We start from the raw sequence: 17,777 nt of genomic DNA, 5'->3' as shown, positions 1-17,777 counted from the left end.
ATTCCAAATTATACTCATTGTGATACATTTATCTTAAACTTTTTCTTGTGACGTAAAAACACTCTAAACTCGTACTTATAGGACACATTTATTATCCTTCGAGATTCTATTAGATAATTTTTCAACCAAAGCAACAACGTTTTTATTTTAATTAAGCCACATATATAAAATGTTAACCTTGTTTACTTTTTGATGTCTATGTAGGCAGATTTTTAACGGTTTTCATTAATATAACTTTGACGGAGTAAATGTGTCGTATATGTATATATTTTGAATTTTTTGTGTTACATATAAAAGTTTAGCATTGACCATAATTTAAGGGTTTTTTTTTTTTTGCGACTTTTGCCATTTCTCGTAAAATGATCTACTACAATCTACTCTTTAATTTTAATTTTATTTTTTTTGTCATTCTCTCCGGAATATTGCACACCAGAACAAGGAAAATCTTTTCTCAGATCCACAATGATTAAAACAATTGTCCTTCCCCATTTCTTTCACTGGCCATCACATCTTTCTTCCTACTTTCTTTTATACCTTTTTGATGATTTTCTGCTTGCCATGCGTTGGTTTTTTTTATTTTACTGAGTGTGCTTTTCCTCGATGTTGTAGTTGGTCATCAGTCCTCACCATGGAAATCCCATGCAAGAAAATTCAGAAATCACAAGGGCACAATGATTGGATCTAACCGGCTAGGGACCTCCATTGATGATGATGATGACAGCAATATATCGAGGATGTTACGTTGCTCAATTATTGTCCCCATTTTCGTAGAGTGGGGATGAAGACAAAGAGCTTTCATGGACACATCTCTTCAATTCATTTATAACCATTTTAGCACAGATGATCGTACGTGTAAGTAAAGTTTCAGCAAATAGAATCACCGTTTAGCAAGAGGCGTGCGAAATCACTTTCTCGAAACAATAATGCTCGAGAATTCAACTAAGACCTTTCAAATCACTGTGTCTTGCGAATAGACACAATTATTAGATAAGACAAAAAGTTTAATTTCTGACAGATATATTTATCTAAAAAAGTTAACATAGGCCCCTTTTTATAGCCCAATGAAGTGTCGAAAGTTAAAAATCGAGCACTTTAATGAGATTAAGCTTGTTTGATAATCTTCAATAGAATTGACTTGAATAATTGAATCAAGTAAAAATCCACTTAACCCAGTATGGTAAGGAATGCATTACTTAATAAGAATAATTGAAGGTAATTTGAATCCATGCAAGTATGTCGTTTTTCTAAGTTCGGTAATACACTAATAACATTCAACTATCGATTTTCAATTACTATCAAACAAACTTTTAGTTCCTATTTTCATTACTTAAAGATTGTCAAAACTTAAGTAGAGTAGATTAAAAATAATTTAATCACAACTTTTCTTTAATTTCGAATAAATAAAAGAACCTATCCAATGCACTAATATTCACTTAAGAGCCCATGCCTTCAAAAGACACTTATAATAGTGCTATCTTAGACCACTCAATTTCCTTCTATTCCTTCTTAAGAAGCATCGATACTCTCCGGGAGCTTTCATGTCATGTCTGACACGTTTTGACATGTTTGGACACATTCTAACACACAAGTCCAAAATTCCGACATACGATTCCAACACGCATTTGGTCAATTTTAAAAACTTTCAATATTTGAGGGGTCAAAATGTAAATATATAAAAGAAATAACAAAAATAGGTAACCAAAAAGCCAAATTAATCGTTTCCTTTCTCCTCCCTCCATCGTAGCATAAGGTAAAGCACCAATCCCTTCCGGCTATCCTCCGTCGTCTTCCCCCACCTCCTCCCTGTTGCAGTCGCCGTTGTTGCCGACCTTCTTCACCCCCATTAAAGGAGCTCGACAAGCTATGCGATCGGCTGCCACCGCTGTTAAGCTTCAACCAACTGATCCTCAACAGCAAGGAGGTGGAAATGAGGCATTGCAAATGCTAAGCCTACAGCCGCCTCGAATATAAAAGTGCACTGATTAAAAAAAGTTTGATGTTAATATGCACAACAAAAATAAAAGTTTGTGAATATTTGAATGGGTTAAGAAGTGATTATAAAATTATATGAGATTATTACTTTATTAGTTATCATTCCTTTGACATGATAATACAATACCCCCTTACTTATTATGGTTCTCTATTTTTATTTTATTTTATTAAATAAGGTACTATAGTGATTAATACTTAATGAAGATCCTACTTAAGTTTCTCCATACAAGAATAGGAAGATCGACCAAAAAAGACTAAAATGCTTTAGGAAATACTTTTCTAACATGGATAAGCGTAACAAAGTGAATATGGAAGTATTTAAATTTATTCTAGGCTCTCTCTTTTTATTATTATTTATTTGTGAATTTAAATGATAATTTATCATTTATATATAAAATTATATATTTAATATATAACGTATTTCAATGTGTCGAAATACTCTACTTTTTAAAAAATGACATGTCGGCGTGTCATGTCGCATGTCACATGTCTATGTCGGTGCTACATAGATTCTTTATATACATAACTCTTTTCCAAACAAGCACATCGCAAACTCTTCTAACATTACATCTTTGAATTTAATCTTATAAGAACAATTGCACCTTCGTAAAGGGATTTAAGGACATATACACATTAAATCATAAGTTTGTAAATAGTATTTTTACATTAATGATGTACTTCTAAAGAAAAGGCTTCGAGAGTGAAAGACATCATCTTGTTCTTTTCTTAATTAATCATGAATTGCCATTTTGACTAACTGATAAATGGAAAAAAAAGAAAAAAAGAAAAAAGAAGAAGAGAGTAGCCGCTCCCACGGAAGTCAATTTCCATTTGAACTTTATGTCAGAAACCAATTTTTTTAAATCCCCTCGTGGGGGGTAGGTGGTGCGGAGAAGTTATGTGTAGCTGTCATGAAAACGTACATATCTCACCTCGCTGAAAGTTGGCATCAATAGAAGGCAAATTGTGCGTCCATGTAAAGATTTTTATATTTCCATTCAACTGCTCAAAGAGATATCAAGATACGAAAAAGGTGGAAAAATGAATTGGGAATTTCTATAGAATTTGATGTATCATAATGAAGATTACATCAAATTATCTGTATGAGATGATTGTCTAAAGTAAAATATATTAATTACGATATGCACAATTAAAAAAAGCTACATGCACAACCTTAATAAAAAAAAAAAAATCCCTAGACAATAATACTAATTGTTCTTGATTCTTTTCCATGTGGATCACACCTTATGTGCCTATAAATGTCTCCTCCATTTCACTCCTCTGAGAGAGAGAGAGCAATGGAGTCATTCCCAGTAGGAGTGAGCATGGTTCCAGGGTAGAACCTGGAACCTGAGAACCGGATTGGCATGAACCTATAGGTTCTAGGTTCCAAGATATGCAGGGTAGGTTTCAGATTTAAAAAAATGAGGAATCTCTTTCAATGGGTAAATTCTAGGTTCTTAGTTGGAGGAACTTGGAACTTGTAACCTATAATTTGGAACAAGTTTTAATATTTTTCTTGATCCATGTCTCTATGCGATCTTCCGATATTCCATGATGTTTGATAATGAGTGTATAATCTTGAAGCACTAGTCCATGTTTCCATTTAATGGTTAAGATTTTTACTTTATTAATGTTAATATTTTTCGTGTATTTAAACATAAGTTATGGTTAGTGAATTGTAATCGTTCAAATAATAATATAAGTGGAACTTGGATAGACCTTGGAACCTATGACATGATAGGTTCCAAGTTCTAGGATATATAAGATAGGTTTCAAGTTCCAGAAAATAAGAACTTATTTCAACGGATAGGTTCCAAGTTTCAGATGAAACCTGTACGGAACTTAAAACCGTTCACCCCTACTTTTATTTAGTTTAATTCCTTGCCAACAATTCATTTTCTTTGGTTGATAGTTTTGTACATTTTGTAGTCTCTTTGATTAATGACAAGCTTGTTTATTATTATTGTGTTCATTTTCGTTTTGTTTAACTAAAAAAAAGAACCTGTTAGATCCTGGAACCGACCGTGGAACCTATGACAGGGTAGGTTCCAAGTTTCAGGTTTCGATGGGTAGGTTTCAGGTTTTAAAAAATGAGGAATTTGTATCTAAGGGTAAATTTCAGGTTTTAGACGGAACTTGTAAGGAACCTGGAACCGCTCACTCATAATTCCCAATGATTGATCTGGAGAAGCTGAATGGTAAGGAGAGAGGAACCACCATGGCCAAGATCAAAGATGCTTGTGAAAACTGGGGCTTCTTTGAGGTATTTAAGCATTCATTACACAACCATTAAGTCAATTACAGAAATTATTTCATTAAGACAGAACTGTGTTTTTTGGGGTGGTGTATAACAATCATTTGTATGTGCTATGATACTGTGCAGTTGGTGAACCAAGGGATATCACATCAACTGTTGGACAATGTGGAGAGGCTGAACAAGGAGCATTACAAGAAGTGCATGCAGCAAAAGTTCAAGTAGATGGTGGCAAGCAAAGGCCTCGAGGCCACTCAGTCCGAGATCGACGACATCGACTGGGAGAGCACCTTCCGTGTCCGCCATCTCCTAGTCTCTAACATCTCTGAAATCCCCGATCTCAAAGAAGATTACTGGTGATCAATCATTGAGCATTTCTTTTAATCATGCCTAGGTGTCATTTAACATTGCTCGCTTTGTTAAGGCACAACGATGTGAACTATGCGACTATTGAGGAACCTCTTTAGTCCTTTTGACTTTTCCCACATATTTGGACATTCTAATAGTCATCTAACAAAATGTCGAAAATTCAAGCTCTAATTTCGAATGGCACACTCTCTCTTGGGCCTGCATATCGTTTACCTCACTTGGATGAGAGTCTGGATCGGTCCACTCTCTAGAAATTTTCAAGCCGCTAGGGTATATCCTTACTCGATTATGAGTCCGCTTCACACCATACATGCTTAAGAAAGAAAGAGCAAGACAACACATCATGATTCTCCTATCTGCGGCTGAGTTGGATAGATTCAGCTCATCATATCTAACTAAGGCCCCACTGTGATTGCACACTTCTTCTTTTTTTCCAACTTTTTCCAATATATTGAAATTATTTCGTGGTTGTCCATAGGGCTATCAAATTCAAAGGATTGTTCTTAGCACGTCTACTGTACAAACTATACACCAGATCAATTGATTTGTCGTTCGCTTAGGATTAACTTCGTGCATTACAAGGGGAGTGGTAAATCCCATGTCAGGCAAATGTCACGATGTACCGTTTTTCCATCGCCTCAAAATGAGCAGTAGTCCTCAACTTTCTCGTGCACTTTTGGAGTACTTTAATTTAGCCTAAAATTATGGTGTCTAGGGACGAATTCTTAATCACATGGAACGACATGTGATCACAATAGGCGTGGCAATTCAAACTCTCTCCTTTTTGTCCTTAAGTCAAGAAATCGACTCCGTTGTGATTCACACTTTCATTCATTGTCCACTCGAAAAGAGTGGGAACAATGCCTCAAATTTTTCGCAACAACAAAACCCCAGAAAACATGTTCGAGTTTACGCTGAGTGTGCCACCGATAAGGCATCAAGAAAACTGATTTCATCAGTCACGACATACTCGATGCCGGAGAAGGAAAAAGAAAACTTATTCGTATTCGGTGAAGAAGGAAACAGAAGGGGGTGGACCATGTACATAAACTCGAAATCTATTTGGAATGTTGAACTCGATAAATTTTACGCGTAAAACACGTGGGTCTTACTAGATTGAAGGGTCCAGATGTGTTCGGCCGGTGGAAATGCTCAGATATCGTTTGCCACGCGGCAAGCCACAGTGGCCACCGTCAGCTCCTAAATCATTCTTAATTGTCGATTCTGATAATGTGTTGCAAGTATTTAAAAGAGTGATAGCATTTCGCGCAGCCTAGCCTAAGTATTCTCTAAGTGTTGCCAAAGAAAAGGTCTTCACCTAATGAGTAGCAAAACACTTCCGATATACAACAAAGCAAAGTCCACTTGATAATAGACCCCCTCCTACTCTCTCTCTCTCTCTCCTCTCCCCCCCCAAAAAAAAAAAAAAAAGAGGAGGAGGAGAGAGACACCCAAAATAAGGTCGATCGCCCGGATTTGATTTACCCAGACTCACGGTCAGGTTTGGTATGAATGAAAATATGATGCTATTTTCAAAACAGTTAAGACAAAATAAAAGTTTTTAAGTCTTAGGTGTTTTCCAAGTTTTGCTGGTCTTAAAAACTAAAAAGAGTAAGTTTGAGAGAGTGGATTAGTTGTATCAACTCATTGTGGGTGGTTTTTTTTTATAAAACATTTATCTTTAACCCCACCATTGTGGATGAATTTTGAAAACCATTAGAAGTTAATGGTGACAATAAATGATACCATTTAAGTGCTTTTGAAAATTGAGGGTGTTAATTTTCAATGACTGATTGTGTAGTTAAGGTCCAACATATCCCGTGTTTAAATCATAGCGTCACCCACCTCATGTTAACTTTGGTGGCCACGCCCACTACCCTATATGTAAAGGCTTACTCAATGCACTTGGACATGGCGGTTTATGTAGATTTACGAGGATGAATTGAGTTGCAAGATCCAGATACCTACTATTTAAATAAAAAAAGGAAAAGGAGGAGGAGAAGAAGAAGAAGAAAAAAGAGTAAAAAAAAAATGTGAGTTGTCAACATTAATTGAAAGTATTATTTGAAAAGAAAAAAAAGAAGAAACATGTTGTAATCTAAAGCAAAAGCCGAACCCTCTAAAAGCTTCATGGTGGATAAGCATGTAAGCTACCCAGTCAGAAATGGGAGACATTGTGAACAATGTGGCACACAAAAAAGGGCTGAGCGAACACGATTCGGAGAGAGTAAGAAACAGATTTTTCAGGTGTTACGTGTAAGGAATGCCTTTGAAGAATATGTAAAAAGCTCTCTTTTAGGCCTCTGTGGGTCGTGCGGGACGTGCATCGATGTGTTCGTCAAATTCAACTTTAAGGACAAAGAACAAAGAAGACAGGCTTCTACTGTTGTCTGGGTTCTCTAGTTACCATCGTGCTGGACTCAGGATTCTGATACAACAGTTGCTGCCATTGTCCCTTTGCTTTTATCGATGTTGATGCACTGGTATTCCTGGAACGATGAGAGTGTTCGAAAGTTGGCTATGGTCTCTCTTTCGCACCTATCTTTGAATGCATTCGTTATTCGATTGAGGTCACCGGTATGCGATTCCGAGACACATGAGCGATTGATATGAAAAAATTATGTTTAGATTCGCATTCAAGTGCTACAAGCCCTTATCTCATGCGTAAATTGGACCAAGGACGGCACGTGGAACTACCGCATGGGGAGCCACGCATGCAAAATATATGGGGTGAAATTGGCTCTGATACCACTAAATGGGCGGCCTAAACCTGGGCAATCATCTACTTGATATTGTTTGTATCGGCTGTGACCATACTCGCTCCAGCACATCTTTAAAACGAACCAAGCTAATTTAAGATTGCACGGAACTTATTTATTTGAGTCACAATCCCATATCCAGCTATGTGGACTAAGAGAAATTATATCTGACACTTAGCATGCCCACCCTGACTCTCACACCGTCGTAATAGCGCCATCAAAAAGCTTATAAGGTGTGGAATATGTTTCAATTTTAATATTCTCCCTCACGTGAAGGTTGATTCGATGACAAAGGCTTTGGCCATGCAAAGCTAATGCATGTGGACGTTTCTTTTCTAAGTTTACTGCGCATGATAAAAAGCGAATCCATATATAAATGAAAGGGGCATTTGGAACAGAACTTAATACCTTTAACTCCAATAGCAACTTAAGTTATATTCACAACTTTTATATCCAAATGTTTAAGCTATTAGGTGGAAATGACACTAGATATAAGTTCCTTTGAAATTTCACAGACAAGCTATCTGAGATTTCTTAACAAAAATAATGTAGGTGTGATGACATACCAATTTGATAGATCGATGCCAATATTCCTAATAATACTTTAATCAGGGTACAAACGTAGAGAACCGGCTATTCAGAGGAGGGATTCATCTCTATCATGTGGGATAAAGCCAAAAGAAACCAAGAAAAGAAAGTGGCCAAGCTCAGGATTGTAACTCTTTAAGACATGAGAATCTGGAATTAACAATGCCCAAGGGCTTGCTACAGAAGAGGCACAGCTTGCGCAAGAAGATGATGGAAGACCTCTCACTCGGATCCTATTTGGATAATTCGGGTTCGACCCGAATGGAATGGTCTGAGTGGTCAAACGATCACGACCTTTCGCTTTAAAAATCGAGAGATCTGGAACTCGATTTCTACTTCACAAACAGCTACGTCATATATAGTTCGACACTTTTTTTCTTTTTGTCGAGTGCCTTGCGGTTTGTATTTTGGTAAAAACGATTAATCATATTGTATCACCTACTAAACACGATCTAATTATGGAATGGCTATTTGTTCTATCACACTAATTCAACTTTCAATTAGTCTGAAATTACCATGATGCTGAAATTACCCTCTCGTGACTTATTTGTAGCACAAGATCAAATTTTTTTCAATGCTCACACTTGAAAGTGCATAAAGTATCTCATGTTGACTTTCTTGTCAACTTAATACAATGTTCAAGACATATTTTAACTTCAAACTACGGGTGCGTTTGTTTCATGGAAAACAAAATGATAAAGGAAAATGTTTTCCAGAAAAGCATTTTCTAAGAATACGGTTTGTTTTCCTTTGTTTGGTGATGTATAATTGAAAATGTTTTCTACCGTTTGGATCCCATTAAAAAAATAATTTCACACTTCATCACAGGAATTTTTTTCCTACCTGGCTTACAAGGGGTGAGCTCCAGCTGTCGCCAGAGGCACCGAGCTCACCAGCTGGCCGCTAGAGGCTGCGAGCTCGCCCAATCTGGCAAGGCTTGAACCTCATCATTGGAGGCCACGAGTTCACCCGATTTAGCAAGGCTTGAGGCTCATCGGCCTCGGGTAAGCTCAAGCCTTGTTGTCGAAGGCCATGAGATTGCTCGATTCGGTGAGACCAAAGCTCATTGGCCGTCCTTGTGGCCAGTGATGGGTGAAGAAGAAGCAAAAAGAGAAAGGAAGAAAAGAAAAAGAAAAATAAGCAAATTCGAATTTTTTTATTTTTAAAATGTTTTCCAAATTTTATTTTTTAAAAAAGAAAAATTCAAATTCAATTTTTTAAAATATATTTTTATAAGAATAATTGTTTGTAAACCAAGCATCAAATCTAAGCTTTGGTAGATTCGGAAAACGTTTTTCGGTTCTTTTAAAGGGAAATCATTTTCCTAAATTTAAGCTTTGTTAGGAAAACGTTTTCCGTTGACCCATTTTTTTTGAGCGACCCAAACGCCAGAAAATGAGGAAAACGTTTTCCTTGAAAAGATTTTCCGTGAAACAAACGCACCCTACGGTTTAATAACTTTTGCGGGCGTTGACTTTCCAACCTCATCGGTTCTAGCTTCTTACAATTAAATGGATCGGTTGCATACACGTTACATTGTGTGGATCGCAACCTTACATGCATGAATGGGGCCAGCACGAGGGCTACACGACAATGACAACATGAGAAGAACAACCCTTAATATGATCGGTGCGTGCCAACTACTTCGGTTCGACTTCAATCTCGACAGAATGAAAAAGAGCAGTGATTTTAATTTCCTCCGACAATCTCGGCATGTTTGACCGTAACCTAATCTCGAGAGGAGTGCTCCAGGTGGTGCCACGTGGCAGGGCTGCAAATAACAACTGTTAGAGAGAGAAGGGAGAAAAAAAATATCATGTCCTTCAAACGGGGAGCTTGCTTTCGAAGTGTCAAAGAGTTCCCCACAGAAAATTAGCATCAATATCAACTTCCTGGATCAGGACGGTACAAGTAAGACGCTTATCTAGTGGAGATAAAATTTCATTCTATAATGAATACTGTTGTCTTTCTTTTGGCTGCTGAGTGAGAACCTGAATTCTTTTTGGAGATCCGTTTTTTTTTTATTTATTTTGTTAGATAATATAGTAAGATAGCCTTTTCTTGTTGTCTTTGTGGTCTTTCTATGTTTAGACAGATGACTGAATGGTGGCCGTGGCAGTCGCTCTCTTCGCCACCTAACTTTGTGCCCAAAGTTTAATCCTAAAGTTTGATTTTGATTCCCTCAATCTTTCCTCGACTGAAGAAGGAAGATGTCACTGGGACTCCCCCCATTAAAGCATCCGCCTCTTGACATGACGAAATTGTCAGAAAGCTTTCGGCATTAGATTGTGAATGCACTCGAGTGGAAAATTATCGTCAAGAAATGTCATCATTATCATCACATTTGAAGAGCATTAACTGGAGTCGTAAATCATTGCTTGTCCAAAATCAATCAAAAACCAGACTTATAGCAGCATCATTGTTGTTACCTCTATACGATTTGTACCGGATCCTATGAATTGGTTTCCATATACGATAATCCATTCTGTTCTCGATGATTGATTTGAATGGGAGAAAAGAAAAAAAAAGGTCGTGTTCCAAGAACATTTAGGATCTTATCTAATTTATTCATCGCTCGGTGTTTATCTTCTTTTGGGAAGGATGGAGCAGTTGAAATGGGATCCACCACATGCTCATGGCACATGGCAAAGTGTGGGAAACAATGCAAGTGGCCAAAGTGAGAGAGAGAGAGAGAGAGAGAGAGAGGGAGGGAGGGAGGGAGGGAGGGAGGGAGGGAGGGAGGGAGGACCATACTCAGGAGAGAAACATGCATGTTCCTTGTTTCATTGTCTTAGGATCTCCTTCTCCTAAAGACAAGATAACTTCAGTTTTCCAAAAGAGGGAAGATTGCCATGCTGTGCAGCACATGCTTCAGATGCGATTAGTCAAGAGAACAGGAGTTGACTAGTTTGTTCAAGCTAAGTATTTCCAACTTTTCCGAGCTCAATTGCATGAAATCGTGCTGCTGGTCATTTGCATTTTGATGGATTGCCGTGACCTAAGTCCATAAGAAAACCTTGGATGGACGGAATCGGCGTAACCTAATACGACTGAGCATACAAACACAGTAGAAATAATTAATAAATCCACATAGATTATCTCACAAACACGCAAAAGTGATTAACAACAAGCAAAAGTCATCACAACCTGTATACCTTCCATCAAGCATGACAAGAGCACTCCCTAAACCCTAGGTAACCCAAGATTGGCCTCTAACAGCATGAAGGGAAAACTGGTAATAAAAGACAAATTACAACTAGGAACCGAAACAGTGAAGAGAGTGAGCCTAAAAATAGAAAAATGGTTTGAAAACCCATGGAAACTAGGGGTGAGTATCGGTTTAGGGTCAATCTTGGACTAACATTGGACCGATCCAACCCTACCGGTCCTAGATCAATTCCTAAGAGGACTGGGTCGGTCCTTGATCTTGGGATACTTGGACCAGTACTATGTGGATTGGTCCTCGATCCTAGGAACTTATTGTCGGTTTACCCGAATAAACCTTGACTGTATATATTATATATAATATATTTTAGATATATTATAATATATCTAATGTATTATTTGTAATTTTCAACAACATTAAATGGTTCCTTAGTAAGGAGTCCAAGTGATCTCATTAATCTTTAATAGCCTAAACTTTTAATGTCTTTTACAGTGTCAACGACTGTAATTTACAAATGAGAAAAATGTCTTAGTGTGGAGTCCTCGTAGCATCCAAAACAACGTAAACAACTCCTCACGATATCCTCCTCTAGTACTTGTTCTTTGATGTCTTTTTTGTCCTCTTAGTCTTCAATTTTGTCAAAATCGAAAAATAACTTCTCCACTCACTGCTCGATACTCACCTCACTCGTTTCTGGTTGCTCGTGCCCGCTTGCCGCTCGCCTCTCGTGCCGGTCACCTCTCTTTGTTGACCTTGCTCATTGCCGAATCCATTGAATTAGTCCGATCATCAATCACCTTTTCAAGGAATACAAAAAATGAAAAACAAAATTATCGATTGATCCTGAATTGACCCTAGAATCGAACCGAATCCATTAGGTCAATCCAGTCCTTAGTCTCAAAGTTGACCCTAAAACTGATCGAACCCATTGGGTCGGTTTAGTTCTCGTTCTCAGGCTCAATAGAGTTGGTCCTTGATCCCGAAAATTGAGGATAAATACTATGTGGATTAGTCCTAGGGTTAGGAGGTGGACTAGCCCAAGTTGGATCATGCTCACCCCCGAAAACAATGGATTTTGAGGTTGAAAATTACATGAAACTGGGTATCCTGTTCAGCCAAGGCATATCACCGTGAACAAGCTTCCTTCGGACATGCGTCCCGTAACTCCTCCCATATTAAAAGTTACGGCCTATTTATCAAGCACTACAAACTCTTGTCCTAGACCTGCGCTATGGTCCTCTACTTGTTTCAAGGCCTTAGAAAGTTTTCAATAATCACGTCGGCATCACCAGTCAAATATTGAGGCGAAAAGCTTAAGGAGATGAATTGAGTGAATTCAACCCTTTAGATCGAGAGGATTCATTGAACTTAGTGGTTAAAGGAATTGGATAATCTTTTATTTGTACAACATGGGATAAGTTGCGGCATTGCAATTTGAGCCTCACGTGTGGCCAAAGAAGTAAAATCTACAACTTCGTGTATAGGCAGTCACATGTCCAAGGTCTTAAGATGGACCACTGCCTTTATTTCCAAAGCAGGTGACCACAAATCACCAAAGAAAGCATGAAAGGCCTCGATGCACAGAACCTTGAACTTGAACCAAACTTTGGTAAAACGACACCGCAAATTTGAAGAGATGTGAACGTGAAGCACGCCTTGATGTGTTACATCTTATTTGACCTAAGTCGTCCCTTTACATAGCAGCCTTTTGCGAAATCAGTCAACGAAGGGAATTATTGGGAAGATCATAATCTTCTTGATGTAACATAAGGACAATAAGGTTGACTCCATTCACCCTTTGACCCATTTAATGGTCCATGAATAGCCCATTCATTTAGCCAAGAGGACCATTAAAATGCATAATTCCATTGGGTGTCACTTTCTATAGCGATGTTCTACTAATTCCTCTTTTGGTTAGTAATGTAGAAAGACAACAAAGTATTCCTAAGAACCGTATCGTAGGAGTATGAGCCTTGCATCTCATTAATGTGCCACAGCGAACCTCTTTCTTGTCCATTGATGGTTATATGACCACCCTTTTGCCCTTACTAGTGATTTGATGTCGTTGCACTGAATTCCTTCTGACCCTGGAAATCATCGCCGAGATTTCCGATCAAGATCAAACGTTAAATGTATTACTAGAAAAATTGATTTGTATCAGATACAACAAATCTCAAATTAGTGTTCAAATAGGTGGGATGTATAAAATGTTTAATCCGTCTAAGCGCCAATATAAAGTCATGACGGGAATAGGTTTAGTAACGTTTTTTAGTAGACATAGTCTTGCTTAGAGATAGCTGACTCACTCGACGCTTTTGTTTAGTGAAAACCCTATCCACTGATTAGTGACATGCAAAAGCACGCAAATTGAGGACTTCTATTAGAAAGGGGCCAACCGAGGGGGATCTTCTCAGTAAGAACAACCTAGTGAAGTGTATTATGCTGTCCTTACTTCTTGTAGGACAGCACGTGTGGTTGGATAGGCAATCGAACTAGATCCTCTGACAATCATTAGAGATCCAAAGTTGCTGCTCACATGCAAAGAAAGCTCATAGCGAATGCTCTTAAAGTAGAAATAAATGTAGGTTCATCAAGACTCTAGAGTTTAGGAATCATGAGCATTGATTAATTGATTATCATAGTTTAAAATGCTTCTTTTTCTGGCTCCATGATGGTGTCTTAATTTGGGGAAAAGGAAAAAGTAATCACTGCTATAGGGATAGATGTTTCATTTTGTATATTTTTATTTGTGTGAGTAACTAGAAATGATATCTCTTCAGTCAAGGACGCCAAAGTGATATTAAATGGATGAAAATGAGAAATAGATAGAATACTATGAAATAGAGCCACTTTGAAGTTCCCTAGGAAATGATAGATGGACTAGATCTTTAGTAAATAACATAGGACAAGCTTGTATTTTCTCTTTATATCTGAAATGGAGAGCAATTGAATCTCGAGAATCTTGATTAGGACTTCAGATTGGAGACCTTTTCAATTATAAATAGTAGTTTTTTTTCCTTCAATTTGACCAAGTTGACTTTAGCAATACAATAATTTAGAAACGTGGTAAATTGAGCTGCGTGGTGCTAAGTTCAATGATACAATCTAGAAGAGGGAATAGGTTGATTTAGAAAGTAAACAAATTTTTGAGAAGTATCAAGTTAAATTTGATAGATGCAAGAACAATTTAACAATATTTGACGTAGACATTTCTATCAAATATATATAGGCAATAATAAGCAAATAGACTACCTTGCACACGGATATATAATGATTTGACCTATAATCAAGTCTATGTTCACTCTCCATCACTAATAGCCACAACATTGGCTCGAATCCGCTAATAATCTTAAGAGAGTTATAATATAGCAATAGTTGTTTCCATCACATGATCGATCACACTATAAAAATGCATGGCTACTTTCACACTCATACCCTTCTCAAATCCCAAATTACAAAAGCAACAAGGACTGTACAATAGAGAGAATCACAAACAGATAATGGCACAATTTGCACAATGGAAAGAGAAGTTGATGATAACAGAGTAAGCTTTCTCAATTTCTGCCGACCCCTTCAACTTGCGTCGATGATCGTCCTTCATAGACATACCTTCTCCAGCATAACTGTTGGAGAGTCTTCAGATGGATCAAGTAGCCGTTGGGCGTCGATAGGAGCAAGCATCGATGTCCGGGTTGCCCAAACAATCTGTTTTTATTAGTAAAAGCAAGGCTTCTTAGAATGGAGTCTGCTGCCATTGTCCATCAACTATTTCTACGATTGCTAGACCGAAATTGGCAAAAAATGTTCCGACTCATCTCTAGTCCTCTTGTCATGAATTTCCAACCTTGATAATGGCTATTTTCCTTCCATTCAACGGTCATGTCGTGGTAAATAAGTGATCCTCACCTTCCAGATCATCGATAGAGGCATGATACAATGCTCTTCATCACTTTATAAAGGGAGCTACCTTTATCAATTACTTGATGATGTTGTCCAAGCAATTCCTTGGAAATTGACTCGTGATTTGCTATCTACTAGTCTTTCAAGCTATATCACCTTCCACGACTCTACTCAGATGTTCACCTTCTCACGGTCCTTCCAAGCATATTAGTGGTCAAAGTTCCACCCAACTGTCGACATATCCATGATATCTCCAAGTCATTCCTTTTAACTTGTTTACCTTCTATCATGTCCACCTAGCTTGTAGATACCTTAGTGATTAATATCTTGTTCACCGTTTATCAAGGTATTCACACTTTGTAGACATCCTTAGGAAATCAATGACACAATCATAGTCTTCTAGAAATCATCATCCGCTGATATTAAAAAAACATCTAAACTTTAAAATATATAATTTTGGTATCATCTAAATCTCAGAGGGAGGTTTACTAAGCACATGGAAATCCAATTTTCTATACTTGAGAATCATTTGAGAATGGATACGACTCACTAAAGATGGTAAAGAGGGTTTATCTAATCATTTTCGCTTTTCTTTTAAATTAAATAAAAACTGCATTGACATGTGTAGAGTTTTAACTATTGGATAAGCATAGATTTTTGAGAAACAAGAACCTTGAAAATGGTATGAAATGTAAACATGAGGTGCACTCATGAGAGTAAGGGGTCCATTGATGCATAGTTATCCCTTTTGAGGGGTTGTGTGAGGGGTTGTGTGGGACAAAACTAGTTTGGGGTTACATTGCGAAAATTACTCCACTTTAGAGATTTATTTGTTGAGATTTTCCTGAAATTTTTCCTAAATCTATAAAATTGTGAAAAAATGAATGAGTGATAAAAATGCATTTCATTATATGATAAAATACGATATCAAGTAGATTGATTTAAGTAGTTAATAACCTCTAATAATCTTGAGATGCATATCGTCATAACTATTATTATTATTATTTTATATTTTCTCGACAAAATTGCCCACCACCAAAACCATAAAAATCCTTGATTAGATCCACAATGATTAAAAGAGTTGTCCTTCCCCATTTATTTCACCGGCCATTACACCTTTCTTCCTACTTTCTTGGTTCACTCTTTGATGATTTTCTGCTTGGCATGCGTTGGTTTTCTTTTTGCTGGGTATTGTCTGTGATGTTATAGTTGGTCATCAGTCATCACCATAGAAATCCCATGGAATCGAACGAGCAAAATGATTGGATCAAACTGGTGGGACCTCCTTTGATGATGATGATGATGGCATTGTATCCGGGAGGTTGTGGAGCTCAATTATTGTCCCCACTTTCACAAAGTGGGGATGAAGACAAAGATTTTCATGGACACGTCTCATCAATAGATTCTCAACCATTTTAGTAAAAAATTATCGTTACCAATGTAAAAAAATCACTTGTTGAAATATTGTTCCGAGCTTCAGGGATAGTCTATAATATATATAGAAACAAAAATGGCCCAATCTTCTTTAAAAAGTCCTGATTTTTATGCGAGTTTCAATTCTGACCCAACCTTTTTCTATATCATAAAAAAACCAACTTTCAGTCGGTACCCGAATTTCACCGCCCTCAAGTTTCAATCACATGCATGTGGAGCGAAACATCGAATTTTCCGAGACATTATAGGACAGAAACTTGACGGTGGCAAATTTGAATATTGACTGAAAGTTTGTATTTTTCGTGAGACAACTAAAAAGTCAGATCATAATTGAACCTAATTTAAAGTTTATGTTTTTTCATGAGACAAATAACTATTTGGGCTAGATCTGAAGTCGATTTTATAGATGAGACGAGAAAAAGTTTAGGTCAACGTTGGAATCCGACCTAAAATTAACACCTTTAAAAATATATAAAGCTATCCATTTTGAGGTTTTCAGAAAAAGATACAGAAACAAGAACTATCGTTTGTTAAGAACCGTGTGAATTCACTTCTTTAAAGGGATAATCTCCAAAAATACAACTTAACCTTTCAGAATATATACGTTTAAAGTGGTGGAGCACAAGAGAGATCTAAGCCATGCATCCATGCAGACACATCTGTCAGACACCTGTTCATGAAAATCGACCCCTGTAATAGTGAAGATATGAATCGCTGTCATGAAAACGTACATGTCTAGCTGGTTGGTTCCTTCCCAATTAATTGGGTCGTACTCAGCAACGTATAACCCTAATCACAAATAGGTTGCTGCATGGTTCCCCCAGAAATTTCTTGTACCGCGTGTCATGTTAACCTGAGCAACACTTACAATGTATCTCGCTTCACATGCAATTTGACATATCTGTTCAAGTGCAAAACTTGAAAGTTTGCATCAATGGAAAGCAAGTTGAGGGTCTAGATGTAATTTCTTTATAATTGATATATCATGTAGATATATGTAAAGTCACTACATATCCATCTGATAGTAAAAAATGACAAATAAATGGACCACGTACATACCTTTATTTCCGAGTGAAAACCCCACATTGAAAAGATCAAACGACTCCTCCTTGCAAACTCATTTTAGCCAATGCTTTAGGGTTTGAGGCAGCGTGGTCCTTAGTTGGGTTTTGAGTGAGTTGGGTGGATACGGGAATTTGGGGTTTGGGATTCAGTATTTTTGGAAAGAAAATGGCATTTTAGTAAATAAAGATATCAGGATAATTGATGTGAAAGTGCAAGGCAGTAGAATTCAAGATTCATCCTATTGGGG

This window comes from Eucalyptus grandis, chromosome 11 (genome assembly GCF_016545825.1).
Source record: "Eucalyptus grandis isolate ANBG69807.140 chromosome 11, ASM1654582v1, whole genome shotgun sequence".
In the NCBI taxonomy this organism is placed as follows: Eukaryota; Viridiplantae; Streptophyta; class Magnoliopsida; order Myrtales; family Myrtaceae; genus Eucalyptus; species Eucalyptus grandis.
The sequence above is the reverse complement of the archived record's forward strand: the minus strand, read 5'-3'. Positions refer to the sequence as shown.